Below are 21,261 nucleotides of genomic sequence, written 5' to 3'. Positions count from 1 at the left end.
TAGAGGAGGCCAGGAGAATGCTCAGGGGCTTGGAGCAGCTCTGCTCTGGGCACAGGCTGAGGGAGCTGGGGCTGTGCAGCCTGCAGAGGAGAAGGCTCCAGGCAGAGCTCAGAGCAGCTGCCAGGACCTGAAGGGGCTCCAAGAAGGCTGCAGAGAGACTGTGCCCAAAGGGCTGCAGGGCCAGGCCCAGGGGCAATGGCTTCAAAGCAGAGCAGAGCAGCTGGAGATTGGATGTGAGGAACAAGTTCTGCCCCAGGAGGCTGCTGGAACCCTGCAGCAGGCTGCCCAGGGAGGTGGCTGAGGCTCCATCCCTGGAGCTGTTCCAGGGGAGGCTGGAGAGGGCTCTGGGCAGCCTGCTGCAGGGGAGGATGTCCCTGCTGGGGGCAGGGCTGGGGCTGGAGGAGCTCTGGAGCTCTCTCCTGGCCTGGACCACTCTGATTCTGGAGACATTCTGTGGTTCCATGACTTGTGGCCACCATCAGGGTCCTGGAAGCCTTGAACTGTGTGACATCCATCCTGTGCACTCCATGCTCTCCCTGAGGGAGTGCCACCAGCTGCCAGCAGGGCTGAGGGGGTTGGGCTCTTCCCCCAGGCAGCCAGCACCAGAACAAGAGGACACAGTATCAAGCTGTGCCAGGGGAGGTGAGGAGACAGTTCTTCACTGAGAGAGTTGTTGGCCATGGGGATGTGCTGCCCAGGGAGGTGGTGGAGTCCCCATCCCTGGAGGTGTTTAGGAAGAGCCTGGCTGAGGCCCTTGGTGCCATGGTTGAGTTGATCAGATGGTGCTGGGGGAGAGGTTGGACTGGATGAGCTCAAAGGTCTTTTCCAACCTGGTTCATTCCATTCCACCATTCCACTCCACTCCACTCCATCCCATCCCATCCCATCCCATCTCATCCCATCCCTGCCAGCCCTCCCCCTCCGCAGCCTTGCGCTTGGCCCCAGGAGCAGGCAGGGTCCCAGGAGGGTCCAGCAGGAGCAGTCCCTGGGTGCTGCAGTGCTGCTCTGGTGAGGCCCTGCTGCAGCTGGGCACCAGAAGGTGCTCCCAGCAGGGCCACTGGGCTCAGTCTGCTGAGAGCCAGGAGCCAGGCTGGTGGGGAGTGAATGGTCTGCAGAGGGACCTTGCCAGGCTGGGCAGATGGGCAGAGGCCAACAGGATGGCATTCAACAAGTCCCAGTGCCAGGGGCTGCACTTTGGCCACAGCAACCCCAGGCAGAGCTACAGGCTGGGGGCAGAGTGGCTGAGAGCAGCCAGGCAGAGAGGGACCTGGGGGTGCTGATTGACAGCTGCCTGAACAGGAGCCAGCAGTGTGCCCAGGGGGCCAAGAAGGCCAAGGGCATCCTGGCCTGCATCAGGAAGAGTGTGGCCAGCAGGAGCAGGGAGGTCATTGTGCCCTGTGCTCAGCACTGCTGAGGCCACACCTTGAGTCCTGTGTCCAGTTCTGGGCCCCTCAGTTTCAGAAGGACATTGAGAGACTTGAAGGTGTCCAGAGAAGGGCAAGGAGGCTGGGGAGGGGTCTGGAGCACAGCCCTGTGAGGAGAGGCTGAGGGAGCTGGGGTTGCTTAGCCCGCAGAAGAGGAGGCTCAGGGGAGACCTCATTGCTCTCTGCAGCTCCCTGAAGGGAGGTTGGAGCCAGGTGGGGGTTGGGCTCTTCTCCCAGGCAGCCAGCAGCAGAACAAGAGGACACAGTCTCAAGCTGTGCCAGGGGAGGTTTAGACTCAAGGTGAGGAGAAAGTTCTTCCCAGAGAGAGTTGTTAGCCACTGGGATGTGCTGCCCAGGGAGGTGGTGGAGTCCCCATCCCTGGAGGTGTTCCAGAGGGGATTGGATGTGGCACTTGGTGCCATGGTCTGGTCATGAGGTCTGTGGTGACAGCTTGGACTGGATGATCCTTGGGGTCTCTTCCACCCTTGGTGATGCTGTGAGACTGTCCCTGTCACACCTCAGCACCTCAGCTCTGCTCTGCCTCCCTGCTGCTGAGTGAGGTGGAAAGCTGCCCTCACTGTGCCTGCTGGGCTGCCTGCCTTTCACTGCTGCTCTGCAGATGGTGCTGATGGTAAACTGGGAGCAGGACACTTCCTGCCTGCTCTGCTGGCAGAGCTCTGGAGTGAGGCATTTGCACTGTTGCTGGGTGGGAGGTCCTGCAGGACCCTCCAGGGTTGGGGCAGTTGGCTCTGCCTGCTCCTGACCACCACAGCTTAGCAGAGAGGAAATGCTGGCTCTGAGTCCTTGTTTGCTTTCCCACCTTTGAAGAGCAGCCTGAGAGGGGATCTGGGCAAATACCTGAGGGGTGGGGGGCAGGAAGGGGCCAGGCTCTGCTCAGTGCTGTCCTGGGACAGGACAAGAGGCAATGGACACAAGCTGGAACCCAGGAGGCTCCACCTCAGCATGAGGAGAAACTTCTTAGGTGTGAGGCTGCTGGAGGCCTGGAGCAGGCTGCCCAGAGGGGCTGTGGAGTCTCCTGGTGTGGAGACTTTCCCACACCACCAGGCTGTGTTGCTGTGTGCCCTGCCCTGGGTGCCCTGCTCTGGCAGGGGGCTTGGGCTGGATGCTCCCCAGAGGTCCCTTCCAGCCCCTAGTGTTTTGTGGTGCTGTGATTCTTTGTCTCCCATCTGCCAGACTCCAGCTCCTCACTCCTCTCCCTCCAGCTGATGCTGCATGTCTCTGAGGCTCTAACTTCCTCCAAAGTGGTGTGCAGAGCAGGTCCAGAGGAAGGTGGCTTTAAAAATAGCCCTAATCAGAGCAGTGCAGGGTGAGCCTACATGAGCTCTCAAGTGGCACTTGGGAAGGGGCATCTCTGGCCATAAGCACCCACTTGTGTCATCCACAGATGGGCAAGCTGCAGGCTTGCTTCCACCAGCAGCACGATGATGTGTGGCAGTGCTGCTATCTGCTGCTTGCAGGACTGGCTCTTCAGCTGCCAAACAACCTGCCTGGGCCATGGGCAGCTCCCCAGGGCCCTCCTGCAGCCCTCAGGCAGCTGGCTGCTGAGCTGCAGCCACAGCAGGGTGGGCAGCAGAGGGGATTCTGCCCCTGGGCTCTGCTCAGACCTCACCTCCAACCCTGCCTCCAGCTCTGCTGTCCCCAGCAGCAGAAGGACTCAGAGCTGCTGCAGGGAGCCCAGAGGAGGCCACAGAGATGCTGCCAGGGCTGGAGCAGCTCTGCTGGGAGCACAGGCTGAGGGAGCTGGGGCTGTGCAGCCTGCAGAGGAGAAGGCTCCAGGGGCACCTCAGAGCTGCTGCCAGGAGCTGAAGGGATCCTGCAGGAAGGCTGCAGAGAGACTTTGGCTGAGGGGGGCTGGAGCCAGGCCCAGGGGGAAGGGTTTGGAGCTGAGGCAGAGCAGGGGCAGAGTGGAGCTGAGGAAGAAGTTGTTGAGTGTGAGGCTGGGGAGACTCTGGCACAGGCTGCCCAGGGAGGCTGTGGCTGCCTCCTGCCTGGGGGTGTTCAGGGCCAGGCTGGATGAGGCCCTGAGCAGCCTGTGCTGGTGGGAGGTGTCCCTGCCCATGGCAGGGGCTTGGAGCAGATGACCTCTGAGCTCCCTTCCAAGCTGAGCCACTCTGTGCTTCTGTGATTAGGAGCTTTGAAATCTGCCTTTGTCCAGAGGCTGCCACATCTCTGTGGTTGGTTGTGTCTGCTCAGGGCTTAGCTGTTCTGGAGGTCCCTGTGCTGTGGTGCAAGGGCTGGCAGGTCTCTGCAGACCAAGGGTTGGAACCCAGCACTCTTTTCAGGCAAAATACTGTGCCTGACTTTCTGCTGTGGCTGTGCTCTGACCTCATCATTGAGTCACTGAAGGGTTTATGATCATAGCATCACTGAATCACACAATGTGTTGGGCTGGAAGGGAGCTCAGAGCTCAGCCAGCTCCAAGCCCCTGCCATGGGCAGGGACCCCTCCCACCAGCACAGGCTGCTCAGGGCCTCATCCAGCCTGGCCCTGAACACCTCCAGGCAGGAGGCAGCCTCAGCCTCCCTGGGCAACCTGATATGCAAGGAAAGGGTTTTTTTGCCCCCTGGCTCCTACACTTCTTGCTCCATGTCTCCATAGAAGCCATGGAAAGCCAAGACTGAATTTGCCTTGAGCAGAAATATTTGTCCATGATTTAGAGGTTTGGTACTTGGGGGGAAATGAGAGACTCACAGAAAGGCAGGGGCTGGAAGGGACCTCCAAAGATCATCCAATCCAACCCCCCACCTGTACCAGGGCACACAGGAACACAGCCAGGGGGGGTTTGAATGTCTCCAGAGAGGGAGACTCCACAACCCCCTGGGCAGCCTGTTCCAGGGTTCTGTGACCTCACAGAGACAAAATTCTTCCTCCTGTTTCCATGGAGCTTCCTCTGCCTCAGCTTCCACCCCTGCCCCTTGTGCTGTCCTTGGGCATCCCCCAGCAGAGCCTGGCTCCAGCCCCTGGGCATCACCCTGCACAGCTTTAGCACCAGCAGTGAGGTCACCCTCAGGCTGCTCCTCTCCAGGCTCCAGAGCCCTCAGCCCCCTCAGCCTCTCCTCATGAGGAAGCTCTTCCACTGCCTGCAGCAGCTCTGTGGCTCTGTGCTGGACTCTTCCCAGCAGCTCCCTGAGGTCCTCCTGGAGCTGAGGGGCCCAGAACTGGACACAAGATTCCTGCTGTGGCCTCAGCAGGGCAGAGCAGAGCGGGAGGAGAACCTCTCTGGACCTGCTCAACACCACCCCAGGCTGCCCTTGGCCTTCTTGGCCACCAGGGCACATTGCTGGCTCAGGGTCAGCCTCCCATCCCCCAGGACCCCCAGGTCCTTTTCCCCTTCCCTGCTCTGCAGCAGCTCAGTCCCCAGCCTGTCCTGCCCCATGGGGCTGCTCCTTCCCAGGTGCAAGACTCTACCTTTGCCCTTGTGGAACTTCATTCTCTTTCTCCCTGCCCAGCTCTCAGCCTGATTAAGCCTTGGTGAAGGGCAGCAGAACCCTCCAGTGTCTCAGCCACTCCATCCAGGTTGGTGCCATCAGCAGACTTGCTGGCAGTGCTCTCTCTGCCCTCATCCAGGTCACTGATGAATAGATTGAATAGAGCTGGTCCCAGCGCTGACCCCCGAGGGATGCCACTTTGCCTCCAGGGAAGCAAGGCTGCTTGATGTGCCTCTGGCACAGCAGAGGGGCCAGGTCTCTTGGGACTCACCCACTAGCCCCAGCTGCCTCTTGAGGCCTTGCTGAGGAGGCAGGTTGGGTTGGGAAGAGCACCAGCAGCTCCCTGGCAGTCGCCTTTGCTGCCCCTCCGAGTGCTGTGATGGCTTTCAGACCTCTTGGCCCTCCCACCTTTGAGTGGCTGCCTTAGGAGAATGCTCTCCTGTGCTGTCCTCCCATGGAGCAGGACCCTGCTGCATGTCTCCAGTGAGATGTCTGCAAGCTCATTTGTCCAGCTGAGAGCCTGGCCCTGGCTGCTGCAGCCTGGCAGCCCCAGAGCCTTGCCATGTGAGCTGTGGGTGAGTCACTCCTGGCGGCTCTCCTTGCTTACCCTGTCTTGCAGTTCAGCTGCAAGCCCTCCAGGACAAGGCACTGTCCTTGCCTGAAGGTCTGGGCAACCTCTGGAATAACAGCTCCAAGGTCTGGGGCCTCTTGCTGTGCTGCAGTGCTGATACCCAGGCCCAGCTTACAGACTCCTAGATTCACAGAGTGGGTTGGGCTGGAAGGGAGCTCAGAGCTCAGCCAGCTCCAAGCCCCTGCCAGGGGCAGGGACCCCTCCCAGCAGCACAGGCTGCTCAGGGCCTCATCCAGCCTGGCCTGCAACTCCAGGAGGGGGTTGGGCTCTTCTCCCAGGCAAGCAGCACCAGAACAAGAGGACACAGTCTCAAGCTGTGCCAGGGGAAGTTTAGGCTGGAGGTGAGGAGAAAGTTCTTCCCAGGGAGAGGAATTGGCCCTGGGAATGTGCTGCCCAGGGAGGTGGTGGAGTCCCCATCCCTGGAGCTGCTTCAGAGGGGATTGGATGTGGCACTTGGAGCCATGGTTGAGCTGTCAGGAGGTGCTGGGTGACAGCTTGGACCTGATGACCTCTGAGGTCTTCTCCAACCTTATTGATTCTATGATTCTAAAGACCTCCCTGGGCAGCCTGTGCCAGAGTCTCCCCAGCCTCACTCTCAACCATTTCTTCCTCCTCTCCACTCTCAATCTCCTCTCTCCCAGCTCAAAGCCATTGTCCCTCAGCCTGGCACTCCCAGCCCTTGGCCAAAGTCCCTCCCCAGCTCTCCTGGAGCCTCCTTCAGGTAGCCTCAAGGTGAGGATCTGCTTTGCAGGTCTTGATGCCAGGCAGCTTCCCAAGCCATGCAGAGCTGCAGGGTGTGCCTGGGGTTTGTTCCAGCAGCACAGCTCCTGGCTGCCCTGAGTGCAGATGCCTTGACCTGGAGCAGTTGGTGCCTGCAAACCTTTGTGCCTGGCTGATGTTCTCTGCTAGCTGCAGCTTGGGCTGGTGTTAAGGACCTATGGACTGGCCTCCTGTTTCTGAGTTGAGGGGCTGGAGACTGGAAGAAAGATGATGGTGGTGCAAGGAGAGGCCTCCATGGGACTCCCCCTGCTCAGCAACAGGGCAAACAGTCCTGGCACTGATCTCAGCAGGGGCTGGTTGTTTATCCTGGAGAAGCTCTTTTGGAGCCTCCTCTCCAAGCCTTAGCTCTCACAGAGGTGGCAGAAGGTGCTTGTGGTCTTCACTCTTCCCTGTGGCTCCCAGTGAGAGGACAAGGCAGGAGCTTGCCTCTGGGTGGTGGCCTGAGGGAGGGGTTTTGAGGTGCTCCTCTATCATCCCAGCAAGGAATCACAGAATGTGAAGGGCTGGAAGGGACCTCTAGAGCCCATGGTTCACTCCATGGGGCAGGGATGAAGGGGTAATGGTGTGGTCTGGGGGCTCCTGAGCACTGCCTTGGAGCCTCCTTCCCCAGGGAGCTCCATGTGCCTCTGGGGAAGAGGAGGCTCAGGGGAGACCTCATTGCTCTCTCCAGCTCCCTGCAGGGAGGTTGGAGCCAGCTGGGGGTTGGGCTCTTCTCCCAGGCAGCCAGCAGCAGAACAAGAGGACACAGTCTCAAGCTGTGCCAGGGGAGGTTCAGGCTGGAGGGGAGGAGAAAGTTCTTCCCAGCAAGAGAGATTGGCCCTGGGAATGTGCTGCCCAGGGAGGTGGTGGAGTCCCCATCCCTGGAGGGGTTCCAGAGGGGCTTGGATGTGGCACTTGGAGCCATGGTTGAGCTGCCAGGAGGTGCTGGGTGAGAGCTTGGGCTTGATGCTCTCTGAGGCCTTTTGCAGCCTTCTTGGTTCTGTGATTCTGTGTGGGTCTCTCCTGACTTTGGATGTGGGACTCCAGCAGCAGCAGCTTTAGCCTTGTGCAGCTGTGGGGCTGTGCAGAGGCCTTCTTGCTGCCCTCTCCTCAGCATTGGATGTGAGAGGGAGGGGAGCAGCTCAGTGCTGGACAGTGCAGCCTCTCCTCATGGAGTCATGGAGCCTTAGGGCTTGGAAGGGATCTCCAGGGATCACTGAGTGCAGCAACCCTGCCAGAGCATCCAAAGTCAGGAGAGACCCACACAGAATCACAGAACCAAGAAGGCTGCAAAAGGCCTCAGAGAGCATCAAGCCCAAGCTGTCACCCAGCACCTCCTGGCAGCTCAACCATGGCTCCAAGGGCCACATCCAGTCCTCTCTTGAACACCTCCAGGGATGGGGACTCCACCACCTCCCTGGGCAGCACATCCCCAGGGCCAATCTCTCTTGCTGGGAAGAACTTTCTCCTCCCCTCCAACCTAAACCTCCCCTGGCACAGCTTGAGACTGTGTCCTCTTGTTCTGGTGCTGAGTACCTGGGAGAAGAGCCCAACCCCCAGCTGGCTCCAGCCTCCCTTCAGGGAGTTGCAGAGAGCAAGAAGGTCTCCCCTGAGCCTCCTCTTCCCCAGGCTAAGCCACCCCAGCTCCCTCAGCCTCTCCTCCCAGGGCTGTGCTGTCTCCACCATCTCGCAAGCCCAGTGGGCACAGTGCCACCCAGCCTGTCCCCGTGGGGGTGTGAGCAGCCAATGGTGCAGGCAGGTGCCCTGGCACCTCCCCCCTGGGACTTTGGCCCTCTTGCCCTGGAGGCAGGTGGGGAGCTGCCCTGGGCTGGGTGCTCTCCCGGCGCAGCCTCCCGCGGCACAGCCAGCTGCTGCCCCCCGCCCGGTGAGTTTGCATCTGCGCCCCCACGGCCTCTGCCTGGGGCAGGACGGGACCAGGGCACCACACTGCCCTGCTGCAGGCCCTGGGAGGGCACAGGCTGTGCCAGCGGGGCAGTGCCCACCAGCCTGGAGAGCTGCTCTGGCCCTGCCTGGGGCTGCAAGGGAATTGCTGCTACTGAGAGCCTCAGAGCGGCAGAGGTGAAACTGCCTCTGGCTCCCTCCATGGAGCAGGGCCAGAGAAGGGCAGCAAAGGTGGGGAAGGGTCTGGAGAGCAGGGCCGGGGAGGAGCAGCTGAGGGAGCTGGGGGGGTTCAGTCTGGAGCAGAGGAGGCTGAGGGAGACCTCATTGCTCTCTGCAGCTCCCCAAGAGGGGGCTGGAGCCTGGTGGGGTTCAAGTTACACGGGACAGGACAAGAGGAAATGGCCTCAAGTTACCCCAGGGGAGGGTTAGGTTGGACACTGGAAGAAAGGTCTTGACTGAAAGGGTTCTCCAAGCCTGGCCCAGGCTGCCCAGGGAGGTGGCTGAGTGCCCAGCCCTGGAGGTGTTTCCAAGAGGCAGAGCTGTGGTGCTGAGGGCCAGGGTTTAGCCCCAGCCTTGGCAGAGCTAGAGAGTGGCTGGGCTGGGGGAGCTGAGAGGGCTTTGCCAGCCTTTCTTTCTTTGATTCTGTCCCCTTCATCCCAAAACTTCCTGAGCAGACAGGAGCCAAGTCAGCAGCTTCTTCCCAAGTGAGATGTCCTGGGGCCGAGTCCCTCCTGGGCTGTGCTGGGGCCGAGTCCCTCCTGTGCTGTGCTGGGGCTGAGTCCCTCCTGTGCTGTGCTGGGGCCGAGTCCCTCCTGTGCTGTGCTGGGGCCGAGTCCCTCCTGTGCTGTGCTGGGGCCGAGTCCCTCCTGTGCTGTCCTGGGGCTGAGTCCCTCCTGTGCTGTGCTGGGGCCGAGTCCCTCCTGTGCTGTGCTGGGGCTGAGTCCCTCCTGTGCTGTCCTGGGGCTGAGTCCCTCCTGTGCTGTGCTGGGGCTGAGTCCCTCCTGTGCTGTGCTGGGGCCGAGTCCCTCCTGTGCTGTCCTGGGGCTGAGTCCCTCCTGTGCTGTGCTGGGGCTGAGTCCCTCCTGTGCTGTGCTGGGGCTGAGTCCCTCCTGTGCTGTGCTGGGGCTGAGTCCCTCCTGCGCTCTGTGCCCAGCACACATCCAGAGAGCTTCTCCCAGGAGCTGTTTGCTGAGAGCTTTTCCAGCCTCATCGATGCTATGAGTCTGTGATCTTATGATTCATTTTCACCCCTCAGACCTTGCTGCTGCTGCCATGGAGGTTTGCTGCAGCCCTTAGCAGAAGCTGGTTGGCTGTGCTGGGAGAGAAGGTGGTGTGCTGAGCCCAGAGGCTTTCTCTTTGCCAGCAGGTGCTAGGTGCTGGTTGTTCCCTCCACCCTCTCTGACTGTGAAGGTTCTCATGGCTGTGTCCTCCCCACCCAGTGGATGCTGCATGATTTTGCTCCCTCCTCTCACCCTCTGAGCCCTGCTTCTTGATGTTGGCTTCTCTGGCTGTGGCCACAGAGTGTGGGAAATAGCTCCAGAGAGAAGGACCTTGGAATCCTGGTGGACAATAAGTTACTTGTGGGACAGCCAAGGCCTCCTGGGGTACCTAAAGAGGAGTGTGGCCAGCAGGGCAAGGGAGGTTCTCATCCCCCTCTACTCAGCCCTAGTTTGACCACACCTGGAGCACTGTGTCCAGTTCTGGGCTCCCCAGGGGTCAAGAGGGACAGGGAACCGCTGGAGAGAGTCCAGGGCAGGCTGTGAGGATGCTGAAGGGCCTGGAGCAGCTGTGTGAGGAGGGAAGGCTGAGAGCCCTGGGGCTGAGAGCCTGCAGAGGAGAAGGCTGAGAGGGAGCTGAGCAATGTCTGTAAATACCTGAGGGGTGGGGGGCAGGAAGGGGCCAGGCTCTGCTCAGTGGGGCCCAGGGACAGGACAGGAGGCAATGGCCACAAAGTGCAACCCAGGAGGCTCCACCTCAGCATGAGGAGAAACTTCCTTGGTGTGAGGGTGCTGGAGCCTGGAGCAGGCTGCCCAGAGAGGCTGTGGAGGCTCCTGGTGTGGAGAGCTTCCAGCCCCCTCTGGCTGTGTTCTGTGTGCCCTGCCCTGGGTGCCCTGCTCTGGCAGGGGGCTGGGCCTGGATGGTCTCTGGAGGTCCCTTCCACCCCCTGCCATTCTGTGGTGCTGTGGCATCTGTGGCAGGGAGTCCTCTCTTCCCTTCTGCTGTTTATTTAGACAGGGAGGTTGTGGCTGGAGGGTTTGCTTCAGCGGCAGCTCCAGCATCGGCTGGCCTCCGGCTCTGCCTCCTCCCCGACCGCGCCGCACCAATGGGTGTGCTGGCAGCAGCCTGGGGCTGGGGGGGCCTGGACCGCTTCCTGCAGCCCTGCTGCCAGCTGAGGGTGCCTGAGGATCCTGGTCAGGATGGCAGCCTGCCTGTGCTTGCCATGTCTGACAGGCTGTGCCCGCTGGGGAGGGCAGAGCCTGCAAATGTGAGGGCTGGCGGAGGGCAGAAGCCAAGGGCTGGCCTCTGCCGGGGGGCTGCTGGCAGCACTGGGGGGCTGGGAACCTGCAGCAGATGCCAGCAAGCTCTGGCAGCCTGGCAGAGGGAGAGCAGGACAAGGAGCAGCTGAGCTGTGGGTCCCCCAGGGATGAGGTGTGGGCAGAGCAATGGCATCTCTCTACAGTTCCCTGAGAGGAGGCTGCAGGGAGCTGGGCTTGGGCTCTGCTCCCCAGGCTCAGGTGAGAGAAGGAGAGGAACTGGCCTGGAATTGTGCCAGGGGAGGCTTGGGTTGGAGAGGAGGAACAATTTCTTTGGTGCCAGAGTGGCCAGGGCTTGGCAGAGGCTGCCCAGGGAGGTGGTGGAGTCCCCATGCCTGGAGGTGTTCCTGTGGCCATGGCAGCTGGGGCCAGGGTTCGGTGGCTGTGGTGGGGCTGGGTTGGTGTTGGGCTGGATGAGCTTGGAGGTCTCTTCCAACTGAAACAGTTCAGTGATTCCAAGGTCTGGGGGTAAAGGAGGGCACCCCACAGCCCCAGGGCAGTGTAGTGGCACTGAACATGGTGAGTGTGGTCAGGGAAGGGTGGGTGAGCTTCACCTGCTCCTTCTGCCGGCCTGTCTTGGCTGGTGAAGGTGTTGGGTGCCTGCCTCTCCGCCCCAGCCGCTGGTGGCACGCACAGCAGGTGGTGAGACCCTGTGCCCAGGACCCCATGCCCAGGCTGGGCTGATGTTCCCTGATAACCACTTCTTCAAGTGATAAGGCAAGAGCCAAAGGTTAAGAGTCCAGCCCTGAGTCCTTGGATCAGAGCTGGAGCTGCAAACGGTGGCCAGCCCGAAGAAGACTTTACTGGGCGGCTGGCGCAGCTGTGTGGTGCTCGTGGCGTGTGGCAAGGCAGGGCACAGGAAGAGCTGCACTGTGCCAGGGGCTGAGGCTGTGAGGAGCAGGTCCAGCCAGAGCTGGGCAGGTTTGCATGGTGGCAGCCCCAGCCTGGCTGCTTGGTCGCTCTCCAGGGGCTGGGGGAAGGGAGCGGCGGGGCTGCGGAGCTGGCTGCGCCGGCTGCCCGTGGCAGAGGGAGCTGGGGGCTGGTGCTGCTGCTGCTGTGCCTGGCACCGTACTGCTGCCCAGGCTGCAGCCTCTCTGCTGCTCTGAAACTAATTTGCTTGATCATTTTAATAAGCATGGAGGGGATGCCCTGGGGTGTGGGTAATGGGGCAGCAATCCCTGGCTGGCTGTGCTCACAGCACTCGAGGAAGGCACCAGCGGCGCGCAGCTCGGCGCTCACACAGCTCTCACTCTCTCCACTGAGTGGCTCAGGCTGCAAGGGACCTTCAAGATCCTCCAGCTCCAAGCCCCTGCCACGGGCAGGGACACCTTGGATGCATCCTGGCCTTCAACACCTCCAGGCAGGAGGCAGCCACAGCCTCCCTGGGCAGCCTGTGCCAGAGCCTCAGCAGCCTCACACTGAAGAACTTCTTCCTCAGCTCCACTCTGACCCTGCTCTGCCTCAGCTTCAAACCCTTCTCCTGCTCCAACTAGAGCAGGCTGCCCAGGGCCATATTGAGTCTGATCTTGGACATCTCCAGGGAGGTCACCTCCCTGGGCAGCCTGTGCCAGAGTCTCCCCAGCCTCACTCTCAACCATTTCTTCCTCCTCTCCACTCTCAATCTCCTCTCTCCCAGCTCAAAGCCATTGTCCCTCAGCCTGGCACTCCCAGCCCTTGGCCAGAGTCCCTTCCTGGCTTTCTTGCAGGCCACTTTCAGGTGCTGGGTCCCAAGAGCAATGTCTTAGGCCCTTCCTTTCTCTCTCTGTGTGAGGTGTGTCATGATCTGGATTTGTGTGGTACCTATCCTGTGGCACTCCTGGCACTCTCTTCCCAGCCTCTCTGTTGCCTCCTCTCAGACTGCAGGACTGCAGCAGCTGTTTTCCTACCTGGGGAGCCTGGCTCTGCCCAGGAGCTCCCTGCCCAGGGCATTTCACCATCATGAAATGAGTAGAGAGGTTGACACTCCAGAAGGGAGAGCAACCCTTCAGGAGACCTGGACAGGCCACAGGAGTGAGCTAGCAAGAGCCTCATGAAGTTCAAGGGGGACAAGTGCAGGGTCTTGAACCTGGGAGTGCATAACCAGGGTGCAGCTCAGCCTGGGATCCACCTGGCTGGAGAGCAGCCCTGTGCCTTAAAAGGGACCTGGGGGTCTTGGTGGACAACAAGCTCAGGGGTGAACAGGGTCACAGAATCATAGGATGACAGAGTGCCAGGTTGAAAGGACCCCAAAGAACATCAGGTGCAACCTTTCTGGGTGTGCTGCAGCAGCCAAGGAAGCCACCAGGATGCTGGGTTGCAGAAGCCAAGGAAGCCACCAGGATGCTGGGTTGCAGAAGCCAAGGAAGCCACCAGGATGCTGGGTTGCAGAAGCCAAGGAAGCCACCAGGATGCTGGGTTGCAGCAGCTGAGGAAGCCTCCAGGATGCTGGGTTGTAGCAGCAAGGAAGCCACCAGGGTGCTGGGCTGCAGCATCAAGGAAGCCACCAGGGTGCTGGGCTGCAGCACCAAGGAAGCCTCCAGGATGCTGGGTTGTAGCAGCAAGGAAGCCTCCAGGGTGCTGGGCTGCAGCACCAAGGAAGCCACCAGGGTGCTGGGTTGCAGCAGCTGAGGAAGCCACCAGGTTGCTGGGTTGCAGCAGCTGAGGAAGCCTCCAGGATGCTGGGTTGCAGCACCTGAGGAAGCCTCCAGGATGCTGGGTTGCAGCAGCAAGGAAGCCTCCAGGATGCTGGGTTACAGAAGCCAAGGAAGCCTCCAGGGTGCTGGGCTGCAGCAGCAAGGAAGCCAGCAGGATGCTGGGTTGCAGCAGCAAGGAAGCCTCCAGGATGCTGGGTTGCAGCAGCAAGGAAGCCTCCAGGATGCTGGGTTGCAGCAGCAAGGAAGCCACCAGGGTGCTGGGCTGCAGCAGCAAGGAAGCCAGCAGGATGCTGGGTTGCAGCAGCAAGGAAGCCTCCAGGATGCTGGGTTGCAGCAGCAAGGAAGCCTCCAGGACGCTGGGTTGCAGCAGCAAGGAAGCCTCCAGGATGCTGGGTTGCAGCACCAAGGAAGCCTCCAGGATGCTGGGTTGCAGCAGCAAGGAAGCCACCAGGGTGCTGGGCTGCAGCAGCAAGGAAGCCAGCAGGATGCTGGGTTGCAGCAGCAAGGAAGCCTCCAGGATGCTGGGTTGCAGCAGCTGAGGAAGCCTCCAGGATGCTGGGTTGCAGCAGCAAGGAAGCCTCCAGGGTGCTGGGCTGCAGCACCAAGGAAGCCTCCAGGATGCTGGGTTGCAGCAGCAAGGAAGCCTCCAGGATGCTGGGTTGGAGCAGCAAGGAAGCCACCTGGATGCTGGGTTGCAGCAGCAAGGAAGCCTCCAGGGTGCTGGGATGCATCACCAAGGAAGCCTCCAGGATGCTGGGTTGCAGCAGCAAGGAAGCCACCAGGATGCTGGGCTGCAGCAGCAAGGAAGCCTCCAGGATGCTGGGTTGCAGCAGCAAGGAAGCCACCAGGGTGCTGGGCTGCAGCAGCAAGGAAGCCACCAGGATGCTGGGTTGCAGCAGCAAGGAAGCCACCAGGGTGCTGGGCTGCAGCAGCAAGGAAGCCTCCAGGGTGCTGGGTTGCAGCAGCAAGGAAGCCTCCAGGGTGCTGGGATGCATCACCAAGGAAGCCTCCAGGATGCTGGGTTGCAGCAGCAAGGAAGCCTCCAGGGTGCTGGGCTGCAGCACCAAGGAAGCCACCAGGGTGCTGGGTTGCAGCAGCAAGGAAGCCTCCAGGATGCTGGGTTGCAGCACCAAGGAAGCCTCCAGGATGCTGGGTTGCAGCACCAAGGAAGCCACCAGGATGCTGGGCTGCAGCAGCAAGGAAGCCACCAGGGTGCTGGGCTGCAGCACCAAGGAAGCCTCCAGGGTGCTGGGCTGCAGCAGCAAGGAAGCCTCCAGGATGCTGGGTTGCAGCAGCAAGGAAGCCTCCAGGGTGCTGGGTTGCAGCAGCAAGGAAGCCTCCAGGGTGCTGGGTTGCAGCAGCAAGGAAGCCTCCAGGGTGCTGGGTTGCAGCAGCAAGGAAGCCACCAGGATGCTGGGTTGCAGCAGCAAGGAAGCCTCCAGGGTGCTGGGTTGCAGCAGCAAGGAAGCCTCCAGGATGCTGGGTTGCAGCAGCAAGGAAGCCTCCAGGGTGCTGGGTTGCAGCAGCAAGGAAGCCACCTGGATGCTGGGCTGCAGCAGCCAGGAAGCCTCCAGGATGCTGGGTAGCAGCAGCAAGGAAGCCACCTGGATGCTGGGCTGCAGCACTAAGGGCACCACCAGCACAGATAAAGAAGTCTTTGTCCCACTCTGCTCAGCAGAGTCAGGCCCCAGCTGGAGCACTGCCTGCACCTTTGCTCCCTGCTGTTTAAAGGTGTGGAGGGGCTGGGAAGTGTCCAGAGGAGAGCCAGGGAGTTATTCAGAGGCCTGGAAGCTCTCTGCCAGGTGAGGAGAGGCTGAGAGCTGGCTCTGATCAGCCTGGAGCAGAGAAGGCTCAGGGCAGAGCTCAGCAGCATGGAGCAGGACACCAAGGGTGGCTGCAGGAGGATGGAGACTCCCTTGGGACAGAGTCCCCTGGGGCAGCCAAGGGCTGCTGGGGCCAAGTCCCTGCTGGGCACATTCCCTTTGGGCTCCAGAGGGAAATGTTCCCCATGGGCACAGCTGGGCACTGGAATCATCTCCCAGGGGCAGCAGTGGATGCCCTGCACCGGGCAGGGGGCAGGCTCAGCCTGGCAGGGTGCTGGGCCAGCTCCTTGCAGCTGCTCCAGCCCCCACACAGGTTGGAGCAGATGATGCCTGGGGTCCCCTCCAAGCTGGCTCTCTGTCTCTCTGTGCACTGGGGCAGGGCTCAGCAGGTGACAGCAAAGTGCTCAGCTGGAGCTGGCAGAGCCTTTGGGTTTGTTTTGCAAATGGCCCTTCCTGGAGCTCTGCTTAAACAAACAGAGCTGAGAGAGCCCTTCCAGCTCAGTGCACTCAGATCCCTTAATGCACTCAAATCCCCAGGCCTCTGCCCTGCCAGGTGCTGTATCAACAGTTCTGGAGTGCTGGTGTCTGCTCTAAACCCATCCCATTGTCCTCTGCCCCTTGCTCACCCAGGAGCTGAGCAGCTTTTGTTAGGGGAGATGATCCTCAGCCTGGCATTTGCTGGCCAGCACCCCTGGAACCTGTGACCTTGCCTGCTTTGAAACCCAGCAGGGTTGCTTTGAGCCCTTCCTGCTGTGCAGCTGCAGCAGGAGCATCACTTTCCTGGTGGGGAGCAACAGAGGTTTTCCTGCTGGGGAAGGCTCTGCACTTGCTGGGCAGGTGGAGGGCTGAAGCCAGCAGTCTGAAACAGGACTGAGCTAAACTCAGCTCACCCAAAGCCCTCTTGTGCAGTAGCATCTTCTGCCCCATCACTCTGCTTGTGACAGCAGGTAAGGAGCAGCCCTGGTTTAAGGCATGGAGGGGCCAGAGAAGGGCAACAGAGCTGGGGAAGGGTCTGGAGAGCAGGGCTGGGGAGCAGCAGCTGAGGGAGCTGGGGGGGTTCAGCCTGGAGCAGAGGAGGCTGAGGGAGACCTCATTGCTCTCTGCAGCTCCCTGAGAGGAGGCTGCAGGGAGCTGGGCTTGGGCTCTGCTCCCCAGGCTCAGGGCACAGGAGGAGAGGAACTGGCCTGGAATTGTGCCAGGGGAGGCTTGGGTTGGAGAGGAGGAAAAATGTCTTTGGTGGCAGAGTGGTCAGGGCCTGGCAGAGGCTGCCCAGGGGGGTGGTGGAGTCCCCATGGCTGGAGGGGTTCCTGTGGCCATGGCAGCTGGGGCCAGGGCTTGGTGCCCATGGTGGGCTTGGGTTGAAGGTTGGACTGGCTGAGTTTGGAGGTCTGCTCTAGCTGGAGGTGTCCCTGCTGCCTGCAGGGGGGTTGGACATGGTGGCTTCTGAGGGTCCCCTTCCAGCCCAGTGCCAGCTGGGAGTCTGCCTGCTCCAGCCCCAGCACACCTCAGACTCCATTTGTGTGTCCTTCTCTGTGTCTCACCCTCCATGGTGAGCAGCAGCAGCCTTGGTGTCCCCTCCTGCCTGGCCCTTTGTGGGGGGTGCCTGGCATCCAGGATGTCCTTCCCTGGGGGAGGCTGCAGCAGGGGCAGCAGGGGGGTGGTTTGCCAGGGCTTGGAGCACGGTGCCAGCACCACCTGGTGCTTGTGCTCTGGCAGAGCTGCTGCTTCACCCACCCCAGGTACCCTCCTGAGGCTGCAGAGCTTATCCATGCAGCTTCCACAGCTCAGGGCAAGGTTGTGCCAGCTGCACAGGCTGGCAGCAGTTGGGCTCTCTGGAGGTTGGTGTTTTGGTCTCACTCTGGTGGAATTGGTAGAGGACAGATTCAGATGAACCAAGAACCAAGCTGCTGTCGTGGATGTGCACATCAAGGGAGGGGATTCTGCCCCTGGGCTCTGCTCACACCTCACCTCCAGGCCTGCCTCCAGCTCTGCTGTCCCCAGCAGCAGAAGGACTCAGAGCTGCTGCAGGGAGCCCAGAGGAGGCCACAGAGATGCTGCCAGGGCTGGAGCAGCTCTGCTGGGAGCACAGGCTGAGGGAGCTGGGGCTGTGCAGCCTGCAGAGGAGAAGGCTCCAGGGGCACCTCAGAGCTGCTGCCAGGAGCTGAAGGGATCCTGCAGGAAGGCTGCAGAGAGACTTTGGCTGAGGGGGTCTGGAGCCAGGCCCAGGGGGAATGGTTTGGAGCTGAGGCAGAGCAGGGGCAGAGTGGAGCTGAGGAAGAAGTTCCTCAGTGTGAGGCTGGGGAGACTCTGGCACAGGCTGCCCAGGGAGGCTGTGGCTGCCTCCTGCCTGGGGGTGTTCAGGACCAGGCTGGATGAGGCCCTGAGCAGCCTGTGCTGGTGGGAGGTGTCCCTGCCCATGGCAGGGACTTGGAGATGACCTTTCAGCTCCCTTCCAAGCTGAGCCAGCAGCAACCCACCAACAGAGGACTGAGCCATCCCCAGCATGGCACTGGTGCCATGGGGGAGGTGCTGCTGGCAGGGGCCAGGGCAGGCTGACACACTGCTGCACCTCACCAGGAGTTACCCACCCAATGTCACCAGCAAAGGGCAGCTTCCCAGCATCACCCAGGCCTCCTGCTGCTCTGCAGGCAGCACTGGGGCCTGCCAGGATCTGTGCTGGGATCTGTAGGTGGCTTTTGGATGGACTGCAGGAGGCAGCACACAGAACATCTCCCCTCTGCAGGCAGGCTGGGAGAGTTGGGGCTGTGCAGGCTGGAGGAGAGAAGGCTCCAGGCAGACCTCAGAGCAGCCTTGCAGTGCCTGAAGGGCTCCAGCAGAGCTGGGGAGGGGAGACTGAGGCTGGAGATGAGGAAGAAATTCACACGTGGAAGGTCTCAGAGCTCAGGAGCTCAAGGAAAGAGCCTAACAAGGACCTAGGAGGAGGAGCAGAGGCTCCAGGAGAGCTGGGGAGGGACTCTGGCCGAGGGCTGGCAGTGCCAGGACGAGGGAAAATGGCTTGGAGCGGGGAGAAGCTGGGCTTAGAGGTTAGGAGGACATCCCTCCCCATGAGGGGGGTGCCTCACTGGCACAGGCTGCCCAGGGCAGTTGTGGAGGCTCCAAGCCTGGCAGTGTTCAGAGCCAGGTCGGATGAGGCCTTGAGCAAGTTGGTCCAGCAGGAGGTGTCCCTGTCTGTGGCAGGGGGTTGGAAGTGGATGAGCTTTAAGGTCCTTTCCAAGGCAGCCCAGTGTATGGTTCAGTGCCATTCCCTTGGCATCATGTCTGGAGGCAGCACAGCAGCAGCTGCTGAGCACAGACAGGGCTAGACAGCACCCCCAGCTCTGCTGGCAGAAACGTGAGGGAAACAGACCTCCTCCTCTTCCTCCTCCTCCAGAACCCCTCTGAATTCTTCAGTGTGAGGCTGGGGAGCCTCTGGCACAGGCTGCCCAGGGAGGCTGTGGCTGCCTCCTGCCTGGAGGTGTTCAGGACCAGGCTGGATGAGGCCCTGAGCAGCCTGTGCTGGTGGGAGGGGTCCCTGCCCATGGCAGGGGGCTGGAGGAGATGACCTCTGAGCTCCCTTCCAAGCTGAGCCACTCTGTGGTTCTGTGATTTGCCCTCAGACAGTAGAGATTTAGCTGAGCCTGAGGTCTTGAAGGTCTGCTCCCATGCATTAGTTATGGTCAGGTAAACTGAGGAGGGGTCAGGGAAGGGATGAAGGTGTGATGGAGAGGTCTGGGGGGGAGGTCCTTGTGCAGTGGTTTGGAGCCTCTATCCCAGGCAGCTCCATGGTTGAGCTGCCAGGAGGTGCTGGGTGACAGCTTGGGCTTGATGCTCTCTGAGGCCTTTTGCAGCCTTCTTGGTTCTGTGATTCTGTGTGGGTCTCTCCTGACTTTGGATGTGGGACTCCAGCAGCAGCAGCTTTAGCCTTGTGCAGCTGTGGGGCTGTGCAGAGGCCTTCTTGCTGCCCTCTCCTCAGCATTGGATGTGAGAGGGAGGGGAGCAGCTCAGTGCTGGACAGTGCAGCCTCTCCTCATGGAGTCATGGAGCCTTAGGGCTTGGAAGGGATCTCCAGGGATCACTGAGTGCAGCAACCCTGCCAGAGCAGGGCAAGCAAGGCAGGGCTCAGAGGAACACATCCAGGGGGGGCTTGAATGTCTCCAGGGAAGGAGACTCCACAGCCTGCCTGGGCAGCCTGCTCCAGGCCTCCAGCAGCCTCACACCTAAGTTTCTCCTCAGGTTGAGGTGGAACCTCCTGGGTGCCAGTTTGTGCCCATGGCCTCTTGTCCTGCCCCAGGACAGCACTGAACAGAGCCTGGCCCCTTCTCCTTGGCACCTCATCTCCTTCTCATACCTGTCTGCACCATCTCCAGCTCTTTACACTTTCAGGGACATCTCAGGCTGCACCTCCAGAGCAGAAGTCTCAGCCTGCAAAGCACCTTGTTGGATGTGAGGTTCTGTGTGGCTTAGGAGATCAGCAGTTAAAGGGCAAACTTCATTCCAGAGGCAGAGAGCTAAGAGTCCTCCTTGGCTTCTGGCTCAGCAGCCAGGAGGGAGAGAGGGAGGAGAGTGCTGCTGAGGTGCTTGGTGAAACCATAGGGCACCTGAAATTGCCAGGGTGGAGGTGAGGGGGAGAGGAGGACACCTCCAGGAAGCTGAAGGTTGTGGCTCTGCTTCTGAAAGGTGCTCCAGGGGCCAGACCTCTTTGTGTGGTGCCTGCTGCCAGCTCCCCTTGAGAAGCAGAGAGCAGGAGTCTTGGGGCCCAGGCTTGGAGCTTGGGTGCTGTGCCAGGAGGCACTGAGCTGAAAGGAGTGATCCAAAGGGCACTGTCCCACCAGCAGCCTGGGGAAGGGAGGGACACTACTTGAAAGACAGTGATGGCACAGGAGTGAGCCTGGGCTGTCCTTTGGGGCTGGGGGGAGGAAGGATTGTGCCCACTGGAGGAGCAGGGCTTTGAAGAGTGTCCTTCAGAAACAGCAGGGCTGTGTGGGCACTGAGAGCCCAGAGACTGAGCCTCTGCTGGGCTGCATCCAAAGCAGTGTGGCCAGAGGTGGAGAGAGAGAGAGAGGGGATGGTGCCCCTCTGCTCTGCTCTGCTGAGACCCCATCTGCAGCACTGCCTCCAGACCTGCTGCACAAGAAGGACCTGGAGCTGCTGGAGAGGCTCCAGAGGAGGCCACAAAGATCATCAGAGGCTGCAGAGCCTCTGCTCTGGACACAGGCTGGGAGGGTTGGGGCTGTGCAGCCTGGAGAGGAGAAGGCTGCAGGGAGAGCTCAGAGCTGCAGTTCAGTATCTGCAGGGGAGCTGCAGGCAGCTGGGGAGGGACTGCTCAGGAGGGGCTGTGGGGATAGGCCAAGGGGCAAGGGTTTGGCACTGGAGCAGGGCAGGGTCAGGTTGGACACCAGGAGGGAGTTGTGCCCAAGGAGGCTGGGGAGACTCTGGCACAGGCTGCCCAGGGAGGTGCTGGAGGCTCCATCCCTGGAGCCATTCAGGCTCAGCCTGGCTGTGTCCCTGGGCAGCCTGCTCTGGCTGGAGCTGTCCCTGCTGCCCATGGCACAGGATGCCCTTGGAGGCTTCCTTCCCACCAGCTGCAGTCTGTGAGGCTGTGGAGGGAGGTACTGAGCAGGTCCTGTGGTGGCAGAGATGCACAGAATGGGTTGGGCTGGAAGAGAGCTCAGAGCTCATCCAGCCCCAAGCCCCTGCCATGGGCAGGGACACCTCCCACCAGCACAGGCTGCTCAGGGCCTCATCCAGCCTGGCCCTGAACCCCTCCAGGCAGGAGGCAGCCACAGCCTCCCTGGGCAGCCTGTGCCAGAGTCTCCCCAGCCTCACTCTCAACCATTTCTTCCTCCTCTCCACTCTCAATCTCCTCTCTCCCAGCTCAAAGCCATTGTCCCTCAGCCTGGCACTCCCAGCCCTTGTCCAGAGTCCCTCCCCAGCTCTCCTGGAGCCCTTCAGGCACTACAAGGCTGCTCTGAGCTCTCCCTGGAGCCTTCTCTCCTCCAGGCTGAGCAGCCCCAGCTCTCCCAGCCTGTGCCCAAGGGGAGGTGCATGGCTGTCTGGAGGTGGACCTGCAGAGGGTTTGGAAGTCCAGAGTGCCCTGTGGGACTTT

The 21,261-nt window shown here is 61.1% G+C and overlaps 1 protein-coding gene across 1 annotated transcript in view; it reads left to right on the top strand.

The window, feature by feature from the left end:
* SLC25A22 (solute carrier family 25 member 22) overlaps positions 1-21,261 on the top strand; it is a 91,220-nt gene that overhangs the window by 14,830 nt on the left and 55,129 nt on the right. The window lies entirely within an intron of this gene.

Source organism: Dryobates pubescens, chromosome 22 (assembly GCF_014839835.1).
Source record: "Dryobates pubescens isolate bDryPub1 chromosome 22, bDryPub1.pri, whole genome shotgun sequence".
In the NCBI taxonomy this organism is placed as follows: Eukaryota; Metazoa; Chordata; class Aves; order Piciformes; family Picidae; genus Dryobates; species Dryobates pubescens.
This window is presented reverse-complemented; position numbering and strand designations above follow the sequence as displayed.